The following is a 21,206-nucleotide window of genomic DNA, read 5'->3' as shown; positions in this document are numbered from 1 at the left end:
AGGTAGAAGAGGAGGCAGTCGGGGAAATATGCAAGAACAGAGGTATGGAACAGTCACTGGGCTAGCAGATTACAATTGAGGGTCGAAGTAAAGTAAAAAACACCAAAGTTGATTTACAAACCCACCCAAATTTGATTTACAGAAACACACCCCAAATTTGATTTACAGAAACACACCCCAAATTTGATGATCCAAGGCAAATGCTAAGGCACCATAGGTAAAACAAATTAGGTATGGAAATGAGCATTAGAGAGCATACAGGGAGTCCAGTTGGAACAGGCAGAGGGGAGAGTGAAGGTCCATGAAGAGGGGAAAAAAAAAAAAAAAAAGATAGGCAGACGGAGGGAACCAACCCATGGAGGGGGGAGGTAAGAGAGTCTTGGTAGTCCAGATTCATAGCTGAGGGAGCTTGCAGCCCCCAGGGAAGGTCAGGGTGTGGTAATAGCTTCATGTAGCATCCTGGTAGCGGACAGGGAAGCAGACGGCGGCCTTAGAAGAGGGCCTTGGAAGGGGTGGGCCGGCTGAAGCCTGTCGATCCACCAAGGAGCCTTTAGTGTTAATACAATATGGCAGCCATGTTTAAAAAGCCACAAGGCCCCAGGAGAGGCTTTCTGAAGTGGCTCTCACCTCAGAATGAGCATGTGGGCACAGAAGGAAACCGTGCACGAGAAAAAACAAAGCAATGCTCTGGTATGCTTTTTCGCCAAAAATTTGCACAAAAAAAACTAAATTCTTTTTTGTTGCACAGAACAATGTTTTTTTTTCCAAGATTGCTGCCTGAAATGCTCCTACCTCATGTGCAAGGGGCAGGTACAGCCTGTAGATGCTCCATTAGCAGTCTTGTTGGATCACAGGCAGATAGCAAACCAACACGAGCTCCATAGAAAGAGGGGCCGGGCAGGACAGGTGGGAGTTCCCTGGTGGAATTGGAGCCTCATTGGGAGGAGTGTGATGACCCTGCTGGGGAACTGTCCTGGGACTGCCTGCACATGGGTGGTCCCTCATTTTGACTCAGGGCTGCCCCTTTAACTGGGCTCCCCTTGGGGTCGGCCTGGGTCTGTCGCTTCATTCTCTATTAGAAGTCCTCCTAGAGAGTTGGGCTGAGAGCAGCCTCCTCTACTCAAGGGAGCCGCAGTGGATATCCTTTTGATTGGAGATTGGCCGCCCGTGGGCTGTGGGTGCCTCCACACCACGCCCTTTTTAAACCCTCAGGGCATATACTGGGAAGTTATTCCCCGACAGGGTGCTGCTGTGGTTCCTGGCTGGACCTCTGTGCAGCCTCTGAGGGACCTGGGCTCTGGCCAACCCCGGACATAATCCCCTCGCATTGCCTCTAGACTGCAGGCTTGAGTGTACATGGAGAGCAGTGCATCCCAGACTGGATAAGAGTGCTGAGGCGAGGAGGGGCTTCTGATGGGGACGGCTGGTCTGGAGGCGCTACAGCGGTGAGCTGCAACAGGGCGACAGCTAGCCTGGGTTTTGCTACTTGCAGGATCTGTGGGCATCATATGCAGAGGAGCCCCCACTGCGGCCCAGGTTCTTGTCATTCTGCCTGGTCACTGTGTGCTTCGTCTGTCCTACAGTGTGGTGATGCTAAGGCTGCGCTCCCTTGGACTTCTCCTCGGGTCCTGTGCCGGGGGTGGAATACCACTGGGCCATACCAGGACTGGACCATAACAACATGTTTGAAGTGGAATTACTGTCACAAATACGCCTTCCATTGCATCATGGTTAATACCAAAAAACAGACCAAGATGGTCAATTTGCCATGGCAGTACAGAACACCTCGTGTCCGGCCCCGCCACCTGTTCCCTCTCAGCTGGATGTCTCTGCCCTTAATCAAACTCTGTTGGCACTCAATAACAACACGGATAGCTTCGGTGTGAAAATCGATGCCCTCACTTGTAAGGTTGATGTCAAAGCCTGGCATTGTTATATAGATGATGTGTTTATGTTATGGCATGGTAGTGAAACATCTCTAACAGAATTTCTTGTGTGGTTAAACTCACAAGATCCGTGCATAAAGTTCATTATGAATTTTAGCCATCAAAAAATAGCCTTCTAAGACCTTGAGATCTAAACCGAATTTAGACCCCTGTACTCCCACTAATTACCACCCCATCACCACAGTACCATTCCTTCTTAAAATCCTCGACAAAATAGCATACCAACAAATCCAACATTACCTTGAGCACTTCACCTCTTAGGAGTCAGACAATCGGGTTTCAGGCCTCAACACAGCACCAAAATCGCACTCATAGATCTTAAGGCACAGATAGATGAGCTGAGAGATCAGGGTAAGGTGGCACTACTGCTACTTCTTGATCTCTCAGCTGCCTTCGACCTGGTCGACCACGAGATCCTATGCGACCACCTTCAAAAAGCCGCCCACTTCTCTCAAGAGGCAACTGACTGGATCCAATCCTTTCTAAATAACCGCGCGATGAGAGTCTTTTCCCTACTAGCAGCAGCCGACCCAACACCCATCACCTGTGGCGTGCCCCAGGGATCTTGCGTCTCCCCGACCCTGTACAACATCTTCAAAAAGCCCCTTTTTGATGATCTAGATGGTCTGGGTATCACCTACACTAACTATGCCGATGATACCCAGATCCTCATCCAGTTGACGGGGGATTATGACAAGGATTTGGCCTTCGTCAACAAAGTAAACCTCATCATCCAGGCATGGATGGCCTCAGACGGTCTATGCCTGAATGACGACAAAACAGAACTCCTCATTCTAGGGTCCTCACATAACCTTAAACTAGACCAAAACTACTCCTCCTTCGTAATTGACAACAATAAGATCACGGTAGCCAAGGAGGTCAAAACCCTTGGCTTCTACCTAGACTCCACTCTCACCTTTAAAAAAACAAGTTAATGCTATGGCATCCGCCACATCTTATACATGCAAACTCAGAGCAGCCAAACCTTTTCTCTCACCGTCTAACTGTATCACCCTAGCCAGGGCTCTGATCCTGTCCAAGCTGGACTATTGCAACGCACTTTATGTAGGATGCAATAAATATATTACAAACAAAATTCAGATCCTCCAAAATAATGGCCTTAGAGCGGCCCTCAGTATCCCAAAGAAAGTCCACATCTCTGATACTAGAAGGTCTGTCAATTGGCTTTCTACCAAAGACAAAATATTACTCAAATTGGTTTCCCTGACCCACAAATGCCTCCACCAAGCAGCCCCTCAATACCTTATCACTAGATTCACCAGAACTACCTCCTCTCGCCTCTCTAGAATGGCCAACTCCAATCTCCTCCTGGTGCCCAGGTTTAAACGTTCCATGTCGGGTGGGAACAGCTTTCCTGTTAAAGCAGCACAATACCAGAACTCCCTTCCACCACCTTGCAGGGAGGACCTCCCCTACCGCCTATTCAGAACTAAGACCATCCATTGGCTCAAGACTCATGACACAACGACCTCTTGCTACCCTAATGCTCCTCCACTACGATTGTAAATATGTACATTTAGGTTGTCAACTGCTCAGTGTTGTTGAGACAACAGTTTTCATGAGCCAACCGATTCATTGTATATAGTATTACTTATATTGTATATTTCTGTAACCCATGCCTCATCGGCGTGCATTGTTTCTTTTTACGCGTCCAGCACTGTAACCACGGCTGGACTTCATTCCTTGTATGTAACCAAGCTTTGCAATCCTCTTGTTGCCTCTGCGCCTTGCTACCCCTCTTGGGGTTAGGTGCGCAATATAAATAAATAAATAGTAAATACTAAATACAGACCAAGATGGATCAATTTGCCAGGACAGTACAGAACACCTTGTCTCCGGCCCCACCGCCTGTTCCCTCTCAGCTGGATGTCTCTGCCCTAAATCAAACTCTGTTGGCACTCAAGATCAGCACGGATAGCTTTGGTGTGAAAATCGATGCCCTCACTTGTAAGGTTGATGTCAAAGCCTGGCATCATTATATAGATGTGTTTATGTTCTGGCATGGTAGTGGAACATTTCTAACAGAATTTCTTGTGTGGTTAAACTCACAAGATCCGTGCATAAAGTTCACTATGAATTTCAGCCATCAAAAAATAGCCTTCTTAGACCTTGAGATCTACAAAACACCTTTGGGCAAACTAAACACCACTTTATATAAGAAGCCAACAGATAAAAACACATTGCTGTCGTTCAAAAGTTTTCACCCTCAATCTTTGCGAGAAAACCACCTTCCCTTTGGCCAATTTTTGCGAATTAGACGCAACTGCTCAACAAAGGAAGATTGACAGCAACAGTGCAAATCTGTCTCAGAAATTAAAAGAACGGGGATATCCACCATACATCACTCGACGATCAATGAAAAGGGCACATAACATCAATAGACCCCAATGTTTGGAAGAACATGACAGGGTCCGTGAAGACAAAATCACATGTGTTTCTACCTATTCCCCTATCGGCAACGATCTGCGCCGCTGTATCTTAAAAAATTGGCCCCTCATTCAAACTGAAGACTTTTCAATTCAGAAACCACGTTTTGCATTCAGACGTATGCCAAATTTACGTGACAAATCAGTGCACACGTATAAAGTCCCAAAGACATCTTCCACCTTACAAAGGACACTATGGCATTTACCATCAGTCAGTGGGCATTTCAAATGCGGTAATTGCTCGGTATGCGACTTGACGAAAAACCTCAAATCTGTCAATTTAAATGGTCTCATTTGGCATCTAAAAAGCTTCGCAAATTGCAACACACCATGGGCAATATATGCCATCACCTGCCCATGTGGGCTCATATATATTGGCAAAACTAAGAGACCCATCAAGCAGAGGATCTGTGAGCATCGCTCCTGCGTAAAAAAACTCAGTAGCTGACAAACCACTAGTAGCTCACTTTGTAAAAGCTAAACATACTGTTAAAGATATAGAGTGGTTTATAATACAAACAGTTCCAGCCCAACCCCGTGGAGGAGATAGAGACCGTAAACTGAGACAACTTGAGCAAAAATGGATTTACAACCTTAATACTGTTCAAGCTGGCCTAAACATTGGAATTGAGTGGAGTTTGTTTTTGCGCAAATGATCCATTCAATACCCTTTGAATGTCTAATATTTAAAAAAAATACTGGTCTCTTTTGTGATTATCATATATCACATCCCTGAGCAATTTAAGCTATATTCATGCAATATCTTCTGCACATCTGCTCCACTAGCTGGTTTCACATTTTCATTTTCACTGGTTTCACATTTTTATCAACCCATGTTACATCTATATGTATTCCAATATGTTCCACATGTCTGTTCTACTGGTTTAAATATTTCTTTTACAGTAGAAATAGTTTAATCCGTGCTTGTGCTGTGCTCTCCAGTGAAATGCGGGCATCAGCATTACACATGTGTCTTTCGTAGGGGGGCCTCAGCTGAAATAATTACATCCAGTTAGGCCCGCACATTGTTTTAAACACATAATTAATTTGCCTCATCCGCCATTTTCCTTTCCAAGATGGCGTACAGATGGGACCGTATTGTTATTTTAACAACGGTCTAGCTGTTAGCTAGCTTGAGCAGTTACACCCGGCAAGTGTACTCAGCAGTTGCGAGCCATCCACAGTGCGGCAGACAGAGAGTTGCTGATAGGGACACACCAAAGAGGTAAGCGAACAAGTGTTCACGCTGCACTATCAACTTTTAAACACATTTCTGCCGCTTTGAATTACCTATTCCAAGCATTTACACTTGCAGACTGGATCTACGGCTGAAAATCCTCCCGAGTGCTGGATAAAATCCATGAAAACTATGGCTATCAAGGCTCCACGCAGCCGTATTGTCCACTGCACTTAACAGTAACATTTTGCTTGTGTTTATATGCAACTGAATAAACAAAACTTGGATAAAAAACCCACCCAGTTGGCTAAAAGCGCTTAGGTAGCTTTCTTTACTACATGGAACCAGAAATTGTAATAGCCCATGTCGGACCACCTTCTGTTTCCTCACATTGAACAAAATGCTCCGGTTTTTGTTTGTGCTATTAGAAACACGCACAAAATCGTGCAGAAAAGCAAAAAACAAGCAACTTTCTAATGGAAATTGTTAAGTTGCGCCAAAAAGTAACAAAATAAGTAATTCTTTTGATTTGAGCAACTAAGACTTATCCCATATTTCCCCTTCAGTTTCAAAAACTGTGAGAATCCACAGTTTCAACAATTGAATTTGGTTCAGATGCCGACCCAATTCGATGCCACACACGCCAAAGAGGCAATGAAAAGGTTAGTGTCAATAGCTGCATGTGCACACCGATAGAGACATGACACTCATTTGGTTTTTAATTACCCCACCAACACATTTCTTCTGTCTTGGTTTTTTATATTGCTATAATGTGAAAGGGCAATCAATGAACTTCCTTCTGTCATCTAACCTGTGATGCCACTATCTAACATCCTGAAGACGGGTCCAGCGCACATCCCATAGCAGTTTAAGTCAGCTATAGAGTGTTTTCAAAAACTGCTGCTAGAACCCAGAAACACATTTCTGTGTCGACAGAGTCAAGGACAAATTAATTATTAATTGAGGATATATGTAATAGCAACATGTCTACCTCACTTTTTCACTAACCTCACAATATTGTTCCAATCCAGGGATTTTGTTTGGTTCAGTTGGTTGAAGATAGCGACTTTCACAAATTGTCATTTTATGTAATGTTTCTGTGTTAACAAAATGCATTTTTGTCTCTTTTTTAGAAATGTTTTGATGTATTGACTTACATGACTGATGGCACTTGTTGCAACTAGACACACCCAGTACGTGTGTAGGCGGGTAGCTGTTCTCAGTTGCATTTTTCTATATACATGATGTCTCAGCAGTACAAATTGACAAGCTAGAAACTTTCTTTATTAGCACACTTGGTAACATGTCACAATACAGCAGGATATCGTTAGCAGTAGAAAGGTCAGGCAAATGAGGCCTGGATTTTGGTAATACAAATTACATAAACAACAAAATGGCAAGCTATGTGGCCGCATGACAGAAGTGGAGCAGAGGATCAGTGAGGTGAGGTGAAAGTGGCAGCAAACAGTCAAGACAGTGGTGGCAAAAAATGATGACCTTGAGGGAAGATCATGAAGAAACATATGCATTCTAGGGTTCTCTGAATCCACCCCTGTCAACAATATTGAACAATTTGTAGAACAATTGGAAGTCTTGTAGGGACCCCAGGAGTCCAGCATGTGCCTGGTGCAAGGGTGCATCACCCCTGGCAACCAGGCCTCCTCCCGGGTCCCTGAGCATCCCATCATCGCATAAATCTTTAATTACAGGGGCAGGGACAATCAGTCTCTTCCCAGACTTCAGTCCGTAAGTGCAGGAGCTGAGTAAAACCTTTCAAACCGTGAAAAATATCCTCAGAAGAAAGGAGGCCCAATATTCAATGTTATTCCCAACTAAGCTACAGGTGGTCCATGAGGGCAAGACTGTTCTTTACCTCCCCCGAGGTCGCAGAACATTTTGCTTCAGGATTTACGAACAGTGGCCGTTCCTCCCCCCCCCCCTCGCTGCTCACCTCGCTGACTGCCTAATGCACTGGGAGGAATGTCATGAATAATTTTGGGCAATGCAAATATACTATGATAAGCCTTACGTAACAGGAAGCCCATGCAGCTGCTGACGGCACCCAGTTGCCGCAGTCACTGCGGGTTGAAATGTTTTTTTCTATTTGGTTGTTGGGGGTGGATGTTTGGGCACATGGGGGGTTATGAACAGCACTACAGGTACTTTTTGCACCTTCCCAGTGTGGGATTACACAGACTCTATACGGGAGTGAGGGCAGTGGTCGGCGGATGGCAGCCCGAACGGCCTCCCTAGTTATGAGAAGATGGCAGATCCAGAGAGATGCTGGTAATGGATAGACGGGGCATCGGGCAAATTACGATAATGACTTGGATTATACTGGGATTCACTAACCAAAATAAATTCAGATTGATCATGAACTGTGTGAAAAGGGGGCGTGGCCAGGAAGCCATGTGAAAAGACGTGTCCATACGGGGGCTCGTGCAGATCCGCACATTATCCGACTGAAAACCGTGCAAGGACGGATGCAATTCGGCTGTGACAAAGAAGATCGTGTACACGAAGCTCGGGTGCAGGTGTGGATACATTTTGGCACGGACCCGTACCGTGAGAGCGCTGCCAGAAGCTAAGGGAAAATCTGGAGGTGAGAGCGCAACGAAGGAGAAGATGGCCGCCGCCGCATAATCAAGGAACAAAGGAGAGGCTAGCCTGGGCGCCTGGCGATTGCAACGGAGGTGAGCGGCATTGGAGGGGCATGGATCGGGTGCGCTGTGAACATTAAGGACACCCGGCACCTAGCCCTAGACCCGCGAGGTGCGCAACCTCTGCAGTGAGGCCGCTCCGTGCGACGCGCTCCCGAGGCCCGGGAGTCGCCGAAGCGGCCTGGTGCGGGAGAGTCGGGATCGGAGGGTGCGCAGCCTGCCGATTCACCGTTGCGGAGAACAGCGCGTAACCGAAAGGGAGCAGGGCCTGGCCAGAGATACATTGTAACTTGTGTTAGGGAAGATCGGCCGCGGGAGCGGCAGTATGGCCAGTGGACAGCTGGGGCATTGAGCCCGTACAATAACGTGGATGTTGGACTAGAAGGCTACAAATGTAGCGCGTGTCTGGACATGGAGCGAGGCCCCTGACCTTTTGTAGCCCAAGCGCCGGCTTTCAATAAGCATACAGATGAAGATAAATGAGGTGAAGGCCGGGTTTAGCAGGAGGTGAGAGCCTGCAATACGGTATTGGATGGCAGAACTGTAGGGAGGGCGAAGGGACTAAAGCGCAGATAAAGATCCCAGAGGTTGTTGCAAACATACATGGGCACTTCTGGAAGTGCTGGGTGCGCCTTCAGAACTTTTCAAAGGGAGGAGAAGCACAGTTCGGCCTATCATTGGGCTGTGAGAGTCAGAGGAAGAAGATAGAATGGCCGGAGGGGCTAGGGAACAAAGGAGCCTCGTGACAGGAATGCAACGATAGCGAAGGGACAGCAAAAGAGTGCACTGGGACATCCTGCTGCAGATCCAAGCGCGGACAGGAGGCTGCCTTTGACGGAATAAATGTCTAATAAGCCCCTGAGAGCGAAGAGTAAACAGCCCATGCTTGACGAATACGCCAAGACACCGACTGGCCCGGACGGAGCCAGAAGTAAAGACAAATCCCAAGCAAGGGAAATGGCCGTGGGGGGCGCGAATCAGGAGGTCCTCGCGGCGATCGCGGATCTGCAGGTGGCCTGGGAGACCAAGCTCCAGCTGGCTGTGACGGAATTGAAGACTGCAATGGAACTCCAGGTCGGAGCGGTGCAAGAAGACGTGAACCTCCTAAGGCAGGACGCGAGGACTCTGGCGGAGCGCACAGAGACTCTGGAGAAAGAAATGGGCCCTACTGCGCAGACTGCGCCGCACAGAAGCGTGAGCTCCATGCCCTGGTGCAACGTGTGGGCAACTTGGAGGGTAGGGCGGAGGAGGCGGAAGGACGCACCCGGAGGAACAACATCCGTATTGTGGGCCTGCCGGAGGGGGCCGAAGGTCACAACCCTACGGAGTTCGTTGAAAATATGCTGCTGCAGGAGATCACTAGGGGCACCCTGTCGCAGGGTTTTGCGGTGGAAAGAGCGCACAGGGCCTTAACGAGAAAGCCGCCGCCGGGAAATCCGCCCATGCCGGTGATCGCCAAGATCCTCAATTACCGGGACCGGGAAAGGATCCTTGAACACTTCCGCAAGGACGGAACAATACAACGAGGAGCGGCGAACATAACTGCCTACCCTGATTATACCCTGCAGGTACAGCGCAGTCATATAAACTTTGGATCGGTCAAGAGGAGATTGCGGGAAGTCGGTACAAATACATGCTGCTCTACCCGGCCAAGCTAAAGGTTTTTTATAAGAACAAGATGCTGTTCTTTGACACTCCAGAGGATGCTATGGAGTGGCTGGACGTGCAAAACTGCCCTCAAGAGCCAGATATCCAGAAGGCAGATGAAGTAGGACGAGATAAGTAAAGCTGCGGGCCTGGTTGGGCTGCAGACGGTGGGACTTGATTATAGTCATTGAAGCAGTTGGAGAACATGTATGCGTTAGTTGGTAGGAAACATGGTGCGTGAGCACGAATACGGTTGCGAGAGGAAGGAGCCTCCAGGGGCCGATATTTATACCCCCATTTAGAGTTCAGTTTAGTCACTGTTAGTGAGGTGACACCCTGTCGGGTTCTCTAATTGGGTTTCCAAGGGAGAACCAAACGCGGGGATGCAGGAGATCCAGGGATGGAGCTGGGCAGTGGGTTGGGTTGGGGTTTTGGGGTGTGTAAGTTTAAATATGAGCCTGGGGGGAGGAACTAAAATCAGGTGTCTGTTTGGTGTGGGGGGAGGGTTGCTTCGAAGGGGGAAGGGGAGCTATTGATGAACCATGGGGGACCTTAGGATATTAACGTGGAATGTTAGAGGGCTCAACAGTTATTTGAAGCGAAACAAGGTCATGCTGTATCTGAAGCGACAGAAGATAGACGTCGCCTTGCTACAGGAGATGCATCTGACGCGAGAGAAAATTGGTGGGGAGGAAATGGAAAGGGACAGCGGTGGGGTCAACGTACTCTGCCTATGCAAAGGAGTACGGGTTTGGGTGGCGCCACATGTCCCATTTAAGTTAACTGAGGAGGTTGTGGAGGCGGACGAGAGGTTGGTCATAGTGAGGGGGCTGATAGAGAACAAAGAAGTATGCATTGTAAATACATACGCCCCCAACCAAAACACAGCGGCATACTTTAGGACGCTGTGTACCAAGCTCAGTGCGGGTGTGGGGGGTGCGGTGATTTGGGGTGGGGATTTCAATTGTGTATTGAATCCTAGGGTGGACAGGTCGGATGATAAGACGGCCAAGCCCAGCCCGGCGGCTAAAGTATTGCAGACGCTGCTAGCGGACTTTGGCTTGGTAGATGTGTGGAGAGCGAGACACCCAGACGTGAGGCAATACTCGCACTATTCGGCTCCGCATCAACTACATACGAGGCTTGACTACTTCTTTGCCACTCCGGACGTAGTCGCGGAGTGTGACCATATAGACTACAGAGCAAGAGTTCTCTCTGATCACTCGCCCCTGGTCCTGAGGTGGCAGTATTGCCCCCCAAGGGCGCGCATACCAACATGGCGCCTCAGGGCGGAGGCGCTCAGGGACCCAGTCTTCAGAGAAGACATAAGGGAGGAGATTATTGCTTACTTCGAGGTGAATACTGGTAGTGTAAAGTCGGCCGGTACTTTATGGGAGGCTTTTAAAGTTGTAATGCGGGGGATCGCCATTGCGAAGTCAAAGGGACTGATGGGTGGAGTTCTAGCTGATCTGCATAGAGCTGAGACTGAGCTGGAAAGAGAGTTGGAAGGTGACGGGATCGATACGGAGGTAGTCTCCAAATTACAACAGACGTGCGCAGAATACTGGGAAAGGCTCTGTAACTTAAATTATAAAAAGTATATAGAGAGACACCATGCGGGAGGAGACAAAACGGGCCGACTCCTAGCGTGGTTGTACAAGAGCGAAACGCCGAGATCCCTGATTCGATTGGTAATCAATGGAAAGGGCGAGGAGGTGGACACCCAAGAAGGTGTAAATAGGGCATTTGTGGAATACTATAAGGCATTATACGAAGATGACGAGGGGAGCAGCCAGGAGAAGATAGACGAGGTACTGGAAGATATAGGCCTGCCTAAGGTCAGTGACGAGGAGAGGGAGGAGCTGGATGCTCCGATCACCCTGGAAGAGTTGAAAGAGATTGTAAGGCAGTTACCCACCAGCAAGGCTCCAGGTGCAGACGGGTTCCCTAGTGAATTTAATAAAGTGTATGGAGAGGAGGTGCTCCCGCCCTTGCTAGAAATGCTTAATGAAGCGTTCGAGGTGGGACGGTTGCCAGAGTCACTCAGGGAGGCGCTCATAATACCGCTCCCTAAGCCCAATAAACCGGGACACAGTTGCGGCTCCTACAGGCCCTTGTCGATGCTGAACCAGGACAGCAAGATACTGACAGCTGTCCTGGCCAACAGAATGCGGAGAGTAATCGGCAAGTTAATCCACCCTGATCAAACGGGCTATGTCCCGAGCAGGAACATCACTCACAACCATAGACGCCTCCACCGGGTGGTCGAATGGGGGTGCAGTGATGACGGCGAAATGGCGATAGTGGCATTGGATGCAGTTAAAGCGTTCGACTCTGTCAAGTGGCCGTGGTTGCTGGCGGCCCTAGGAGGGTATGGAGTGGGGCCAGGCTATATTAGGTGGGCTGAGATGTTATACAGTGCACCGCTGGCCAGGGTCCGCACGGGTGCAGTGGTGTCAGAAAGATGGCAGCTGGGCAGAGGCACTAGGCAGGGGTGCCCCTGGTCCCCGATGCTGTACATATTGGCCCTGGAACCCTTGGCAATTTACCTCCGGCAGCAATATGACCCGATCGGTATCGAGGTGGGAGGGGAGTGTCACCTTATATCCCTGTATGCTGATGACATGCTACTATATCTGAGATACCCGGAAGAAAATCTGCGGTATGTCTTGGAGGTGATGGGGAGATATGCCAGGCTGTCCGGTATAGCGGTGAACCCCCAGAAATCTGTTCTATTTCCGCTGGGTAGCTATGTGGGGACTCCTGTGGAGAGGTTGCCGGTGTTGCAGATTCCGTGGGCGACGAGCTCTTTCCGCTACCTAGGAATCGACGTGTATCACACGACAGAGGAAGAACATAGGCACAATACTGAATTAGACATTGGGAACATCGGGAAATGCATGAGGTTCTGGGAGAGATTGCCATTAGCGATGATGGGCCGAGGTGCTATGCTTAAAATGGTGGTATTACCTAGGCTTTTGCATTACTTCAACAATATCCCATACATGATACACAATACGTTTTTTGTAAAGCTGCACAGTATGTGCAGGGAATTTTTGTGGCACGGTACCCGGAACAGAGTTGCATTATGGAAGCTGCAGAACTTTTACGAAAAAGGCGGCATTAAACTGCCGAATTTTGAAGCCTACTATGTGGCAGCGCAACTGCAATATGTGGCTAAGTGGCTCTCCAATGAAGAGACCCCTGAACACAGGTTGCTCGGGCAGGGACTGCACCCCTTTTTACTTGCGGGAGATGATCTGGGTGGCCAGCGCAGACATGAGGGAGCGCCCTAGAATGCTGGCTTTGGGGCGGAACGTATGGCGCTGAGCCTGTCGGATGATGGGGGACCCTTTGCCGTGTGTTCCGCAGATACCACTGGTCGCACTGGCGAGGGGAGACAGGCAGCTGAGGGTAATCATCAGGACATACTGGGAGTCAGTGGGACTAGTCACTATGGGAGACATTTGGCAAGACGGGACTATTATGGAGTTTGAGGAACTGGAAGAGGTGGCGGGATTGCATAGAGGCCAATATGTCACTTATCATAGGGTAGTGCAGGAGATTCGGAGTAGGTGGCCTGAAACTATTCTGGCGGATGAACCGGATGCTACGGTTGAGATAATATATGACACATCGGAGGGCGGGCATGAGGTCTCTAGATTGTATGAGATGTTGATGACTAAGGTCGGGAATGACCTTGTGCACTTGAGATTGGAATGGGAAACAGAGATGGGAGCCCCGATGGAAGATGGGCTGTGGGAACGTGCTTTGGGATATCACAAGAAGGTGTCGAGAAATGCCAGGTTCAAACAGATACAGCTATATATAACGCATAGGGTGTACATGACCCCTCTGAGAATATCCAAGTTCCGGAATATCGGGCGCCAGGCGTGCCCCAAGTGTGACGAGGAGAATGCCGACATGATACACATGTTCTGGGCGTGCCCAGTAATTGCATGCTACTGGGGTGAAGTGGCGCAGAAACTAGCAGGAAAGGGGGTCACGCTCAAAGTAGATTCGGCCTGGGCCTGCTTGCTGGGGGGGTATCCCAGAGCGCGAAAACTCAAACATGTTGGGAAACTGAGAGATTTGGCATATGTACTTGCGAAACGTAGGATCGCCATGGGATGGAAGGAGTGTCATAAGCCACGGGTGGAGGTCTGGTGGAAGGACCTACAAAAATGGGCGGAGGCTGAAACAGTGGTGTGGCAAGAGGCTAGTAACACAGGGGGGATGAAGAAATGGGCTCCCTCATGGCATGGAAATTATTGATAGCTGAACTGTTTGGAGCAGTGTCGGCTCCTGTTGAATCTGATGACGACGATACCCTGCCACATGAAGCGGATGCTGAATGTGAAAAACACGAGGCTCATAGGAGATGTTGTTTAATGTGTTTATTTATGTTTTGTTGTATTGTTGTTTGGTTTGAATAAAATAAAACTATTTGAGAGAAAAAAAAAACTGTGAAAAACCTCCATGTGAACTTTTTAGGTCTTCAAGAAACTCATCTAGCCAACGATGGCAAGCTCCTGGGTGTGGGATATACAGGCACGGCTCCTCATTTTCCACCCACTCTAGGGGGGTAGTCACTTTTATTACTCGATTTCGATTGCATGCCCAAATTGGGGAGGAGGGTCGATATTTGATCTTGGCTGGTGAATGTGAGGGGCATGTGAGGGGCTACAGCTATTGCTTCTAAACATATATGCTACCAACATTGACTGAGTTCTTTCAGACCTGCCCCAATCACTTGCATTAGTTCCCGAATTACAAGGTCCTCTCAGTGGGTGACTTTAATGTGGCTGTATTCTTGGATCTAGATGGAGCATCCACAGCTCAAGGTATGCTTTCCGAAGCAGCTGCTAAGTGAGTGGCTATTGATGCATATCATAAATTATGATGCGTGGCGTATGCACCCCACTGCCCGGGAGTACTCATATATTCAAATGTACATGGTAGCTCCTCCAGAATATATTAAGCAATGGTTTCTGAGAACATCACCTGGACAAACACAGAAGCTAAGATACTACATGGACGCTGTCCGACCACTCCCCTGTGGTGGTATCCTTCTCTGCGTCTCCTTGGGGACCTAGACATTTACGTTGGCGATTCAGAGAACGTGTTTTAGAGGAGGTAGTCTTCCAAGACGACCTTGAACAAGTTATACAAACCTTCTTTCTGACCAATGTAGTTTCTGTCCCGGACACTGCCGATCTATGGGAATCATTCAAGCTACATGTTAAGGGGTTCTGTATCTCAAGGGAGGGGGGTATTGAAGTCAATCCCTAGGTCTATAGTACTGCACAAAGAAATTAAGGCCCTGGAAATACAGCAGGGATGTAACGAAACCCGGAAGAAATACGATGGTAAGGCCCCTCGAATATATAGGATTACTGTCGAGCTATATAAGGAATATGCTGATCTCCTCATACCACATCTGCGCAGTTTGTGCAAAGCAGCCATGACAACCAGACACTACAAGAGTCGATCAGATCCACATTAGTGACTGCTTATAAACTCTGATAAGGACCCCACACAGTGTGCCTCATATCAGCCGTTGTCTTTAATATATACGGACAGTAAAATCCTGGCCAAGCTCTTAACGGATAGACTTTTGCTGTATATGCAGGCCATGACCAGGCGGGCTTCGTTCCAGGACGGTCCACCCAGAATAATCTGAGGCGTCTATTCTCCCTTATGCACAACGTGGATCCCGAGTTCCCACTACCCATCGCAACTTTAGATGCCGAAAAGGCCATAGAATGTGGAGTGGCCCATTCTTTTTGAGGTTCTGCAGCGCTCTGGGATTGGGCTGACTTTTCTCTGGTGGGTCCGACTGCTCTATATGGCATCCAGGACGGCTATCTACACCAACCAGATGATGTCTGAATATATCAATCCCTCTCAGGGTACAAGACAGAGCTGCCCCGTCTCCCATTCTTTTTGCCCTCTCAATCGAGCTACTGGCCTGCTGCCTCAGAGAATATCACACCCAACAAGGGGGATTAAGATCTACTCCCAGCATCTCCCTCTATGCAGACATGCTTTTATATGTCAAAACTCCTAGAAAAAATCTGCAATCGTTGGTCCAAGAGAATTTGTTTCAGGGATCCGTCTGGACTGAAGTTAAACTGGCCTAAATCAGAAATACTCCCACTAACACATGGTGTGCAACAAGCTGGTAGGGGACGCCCTTAGATGGTGCCCTCAGGGCATTAGGTATTTGGGGATACAGGTGGCACCAACCTCGACAGCACTTTATATGAAGAACTATGTGGCGGTACTTGAATACCTGGAGAGTAGGGTGGAGATGTGGAAACTACAGCCCACATCACAGGCTGCCCGGATATCGTTAACCAAGATGGTGTTACTCCCGAAACTAATTTTCAATAATGTGCATATCACGCCCCCTTGTCAATTTCTGTACTACGCTGAAGGAATTAATGATATGGTTAGTTTGGATGGGTAAACAGGCCAGGTTTTCCTACAATGTATTGACTCAACCATATGAGAAGGTGGGGGGCGGGGGCATGGAATACCCGGACATGCATGTATACTACCTTGCTGTACAAATGCAATATGCTGTGTGGTGGTCGCCCTCCTCGGAACTTCCACATGTTCAGCTGGAGAGAGAGACCACGTACACAAACGACTTAAGGGGCCTGCTGTGGGGTGGGCCAGAGTCTGTAAGAAAGTCAGAAATTCAGCTGGCGGAATCCATGTGCAGGGCAGTTACGGTTCGCCGTGGGAGGAAGGGGAGGCGTGGAAGGTGACTTCAACGCCCTCTCTCACTGCTACGAGATTGGCGTCTTCCATGGCGTTTACGACAGTTCCATGCAGGCAGAAGGTTTAGTTTGCGTCGGGGAACCCGTTAGGTTGCCATGGTTACCCTGACATGAGAGAATGCTGTCATTGTGGGATGTTCCAGTCATCTCCATAAAGAGATTCCCCTTCCGGCTTTCTGTGCTTCTGATCAAAGTTGTTTTGTGACTTACTCGCTGCTCCATTCATCTTCCTAATTGCTTTAGGAACTTTGACTGCCGAGGTGAGCAGATTCCTCTACTTCTCACGACCTTGCCTGTCTGTGGTGAGTGGACTACCCAATTGCCTCACCGGCTTCTTGTCCCTCTTTCTGTTCAGAGACTGTTACGCTCACCTGGTATCCACAGGGACGCCACCCACCCCTAGTTGGATGATTTGCACTCTCAAACCCTCTCCCGGTCCCTTGGCAAGGCCTCTGGTTAAAGATGGGTCTGCAATACAGGAGAGCTGGATTCAATACCAGATTGTCTATGTTTTCCCACCTCCCTTGGCCTCAACTCCTTCCTCCCCCTTGGGCCCTCGCCTCACCGTAATATTGTAAAAGGTGGATGCTCTGTCCTGCTCCTCGTGGCAGGGGTGCGTAGATGTGGAGGGCGAGCAGCGACCAAGTTACTTCACTGGCACAAGCCCCCTCTGTGGGAATCCAGGCCTGATGCGACTCCGCAGGTTTGACGCTTTACAGTCTTTATATGCAGTTCTTATGTTCCTCTTAGTTCGAATAATAATGTCTTGCTTCTTTCCTTTTAGATATGGTAAGGTATTTTGGTGTTGTCGTGCAGTTTAAAGATGCGCATGGGCAGGTAGGCAAAAGCGCAGTGTGCGCGTCTGTCCGGTGTGTAATGCGCAATGTGCAGCGCTGTTTCGCCTTTTATATTGCTAACCTGTGTCTTTTCTCTCCTTGCAGGTTGCGATGTTCCTCGCCGAGCGCCGTAATGTTCCGGCAATGATACTGCCCAGGAGCGGACTACCCAGGTAAGAATTGTGTGGCTTTCTTCATTTGGGAGGAAACGCGAGTAAACGCTTACTAATGCTGTCTTTCTTTCTCCTCTTTCCAGATTATGGTATTCCAGGATGCATGCGGTGCCGGATGGAGTTCGTACCTTCAGGTGAGTGGAACTGAAGTCGGCGATGGATTGAAGACAGGATACTGTTCCAGGTAAGTTTCGTAGTGTTCTTGCTCTCTCTGCAGGTCCTTGGTTTCAGGTAAGCTGGCATCAAAGAACTGGACACGGTGAGCATTACGCTGCCCACAGCATAATAACGCAAAGCATGTTATGCTGTTTGGGTACGGTTTAAATAGTCTTAGGTAAAGTAGTTCAGGTAAAATAGTCCCAGGCCTGCCACACCCAAAGAAGTCCAGGTAAAGTAGTCCCAGGCCTGCCACACCCAAAAGACTAGACCGCATAGCTCAGTTCCTTGTAACTGAGCTATGTGTGTGCCTCCATGTTGGCTAAACTACCCACCGCGCCCCCCCCTTAAATAGTCCCAAGTAAATAGTCCAATTCTAATGTTGGTCTTCATGATGGACTGACTCCAAGAGAGTCTTGGATGAAGTTTTAAGGCCTTTGACCTGGCCCTAACTGGAAGGCTGACTTGCCAGTGAAGGCCAGGGGCAAGTGTCATGACAGACACCCTGTTCCGTCTTGGGAACTCCCCTCCTGATTCGCGACTACCGTTCTCGATGGGGCTCCCTTACTTCCTGTGACAACCCGCCTGCATACGGGCTTGTGCATTCCAACTAGAACCTCCGATTGCATAGCGGGACTGCTGGCCGCCCATGACTCAACTTTTAATTACCTTCCCCATACCGACCTCAGTTTGTCGACTGGACTGCTTTGGATTCCCATGGCTCTACGTTTGATCGCCTTTCTAGAACTGACCTCGGAGCACCACTTTTCGGTGGACACTGCAAGGAGCACCTTGGTAAGACTCTTTGCAGCATTGTGGTGCCGTGCATAGGCCCGGGTAGGTTCATACTAACCTTCCCGTTATTTGTTTTTTTCCTCCAAGTATTAGAACTATTACTTTTTGTTCATTCATCACCTACATGTCAAGAGCAAATATTAGAGTTTTGAATACCACACTAGGATACTTGCTCAGTTACCAAATCTTCAGGCTAGTCTCTCCACTGCCCTTTTTATTCTTTTGTGTCTACACCACTATTAAGATTCTAAATCTTTCTTATCCTTATTTACAGCTTGGTGCATACTATGATGGTATGATTTGCTCTTTTGCTCTAACCACAAATCTGTCTAGGAGTTTAAACAGACAGGGGTGATTAGGGGAAAACGTCTCCCTGAGCTCAAGAGTCCCCGGTTTACGGGGTTACTATACAGTCGGATTTGGATCCCGAAGTTGGGAGTCTCGCAAGGGTCTGATTAGGTAAGTGGTGCCACAACAAGGGCCTGGGACCACCTGAAACGAGTGGTTGGGGAGGGGACGCTATACTCACCGTCCATCTCAATTCATAAGGCGTGAGGGGTGTCTATCACATTCGAAAAGGTTTTTCAGATCCACTTTGAAAAGCTGGGTGTTCATACACTCGAGGAACTGATACAAGACAGCAGATTTGTTACGTGGGAGACACAAAAAAAAAAAGGTAGGGTGAACGGACACGCAGTGGCCATGCTGTTATTCTTTAGACATCAGGAGGTACTAAGAACACATTGGCCAAGTTAACCACAGATGCTCCACCAATCTCCCCGATAGTATCACGGGACCACCGTGCCATGCTACGTTTGTATCTACATTATGTAGGATTATTAAATCACAGAAAGCAAACCGGCAGCGTGGCTTCATGGCTAGACGGGAGGTCGCGCTAGCGAAGTAGCTGTTGGAGAAACAATGGAAGTTGGTATGCAAGCAATCTCGTAACCTCTTGTTAAATAGTCGTTAAACAATCGTTTCTGGATCACCCTTTTCAAGATCCTTCACCAGGCTTACTTTTCCCTGTCTCGATTGGGTAAGTACGAGCCGGATAGATCCTCTTAGTGTCTCAGGTGCTCCTATGTCCCTGTATTCGTCCATTGTTGGATAAGATGGAGGAAGCCATGGCCCTGCTCGTTTACACACGCATATAGTATTCTGCAGAGCTGTGGTTGCGGTCGCTGGTGGAGGGAGGATCCTGTGCTGAGAAGAGGTCATTAGGGATAGCATTGGTAGTGGCGCGATCTTTGATTGATAACACATGGGGGAAACGCAAGGCACTGTGTGCTTTCAGGGGTGATTGAACCTCCTGAACTTGTGAGAGGAGAGAGACACAATATGAAATGACCCTACCGGAGAGGAGCAAACTGCAGGACTATTGTGGCCCTCTCAGGATTTATATTGATTGATTTATTGATTTACACCATGGCGCTGTACAGTAGAACAACATTATACATAATAACAAACAATGTAACAGATGTGTGAGGTGGAAGCAGTGGCAGCCGCCCTGGACACTGGGAGAAAGGAGGGAGTTGAGGAAGAGTCTCGTCAAGTGCTGGCCATCAATGAAAAGAGAAACTACAGATCCCAAAAGGCCCCACGAAATACTGCATCAGGGGGGAGGCACACCAATGGGTAAAGAAAGGAGAAAAAGGAAAGGGAGAACCAGGTTTCCTTACGTTAAAACCGCCCGAACACAAACAAAGTACAGGGTTAGCCCACAGTGTACGGAGCAGGGAGGAGGTGGGGAATCTGAATCAGGTGTGTTAAAACCGTTGCTGAGAACACATGGGGCTGATTACGGGGGAGGGGCTGGACAAGGATTAAATGCAACTCCAAGAGACTCAGGAGGCGTCTTATTTTTCAGGAGCAGCGCGAGGCGAGAGACGCCGCACCCGAGTGGAGTGAGACCAGCCAAGATTACGAGTGGGCTTACTAGTAGTAAGCGGAAAGTTCACCGATTGACACCGTACCCGGACCAAGGCTCAAGACCGTCCAGTGGAGAGAAACGGCCGCCTAAGAAGAAGGATTCACAGTGGTGAAGTGTGTACTATTGACATTTTGTTAATTTCGTTTTCATGGTCGGCGAACAGGTAGAAGGGTGAAAAGCCTGTATTCGCCTGGCTGTTATCTTGGAACTAATTAAGGCCAGCAGAGGCCGTTACAAGTAAAGTAAGACAGAACGCCTGTGCCTATGAGGTGAAAAGAACCATCATCAGTTGGCTAAATTTTATTGATCTATGACCAGAATTTGTTGTGCAATAAAACACTGTGAAAGAAAACCCTGTTTGTCTCCAGCCGACTACTTAACAGTGGTGGCAGCGGTGGGATTGCAAAGGAACGCAAAAATCGCCAGCAGCATGGAAGCCGTTTTAAAAGTGTTGGCTGAAGGCCAACAGCAACTACAGCAGTTGGTGCAAGTACAAGGACATCAAGCCCAGGCGGACCGGCAGGCCCTACAACAGGCTCTACAAGTGCAAACAGCAGTTCAAGAACAGGGAAGAGAAGCATTGAGGATTCTGGGTGAATCAATGGCTAACCAACGGGCACACCCAGCTATTCCCCCTACCGTACTTCA

General features: G+C 48.5%; 1 protein-coding gene across 1 annotated transcript in view; it reads right to left on the bottom strand.

The window, feature by feature from the left end:
* Positions 1-21,206, bottom strand: part of LOC138580803 (TBC1 domain family member 10B-like) — a 977,369-nt gene that overhangs the window by 908,400 nt on the left and 47,763 nt on the right. The window lies entirely within an intron of this gene.

Source organism: Ambystoma mexicanum, chromosome 3p (genome assembly GCF_040938575.1).
Source record: "Ambystoma mexicanum isolate Mex_15411 chromosome 3p, UKY_AmexF1_1, whole genome shotgun sequence".
Classification (NCBI taxonomy): domain Eukaryota; kingdom Metazoa; phylum Chordata; class Amphibia; order Caudata; family Ambystomatidae; genus Ambystoma; species Ambystoma mexicanum.
This window is presented reverse-complemented; position numbering and strand designations above follow the sequence as displayed.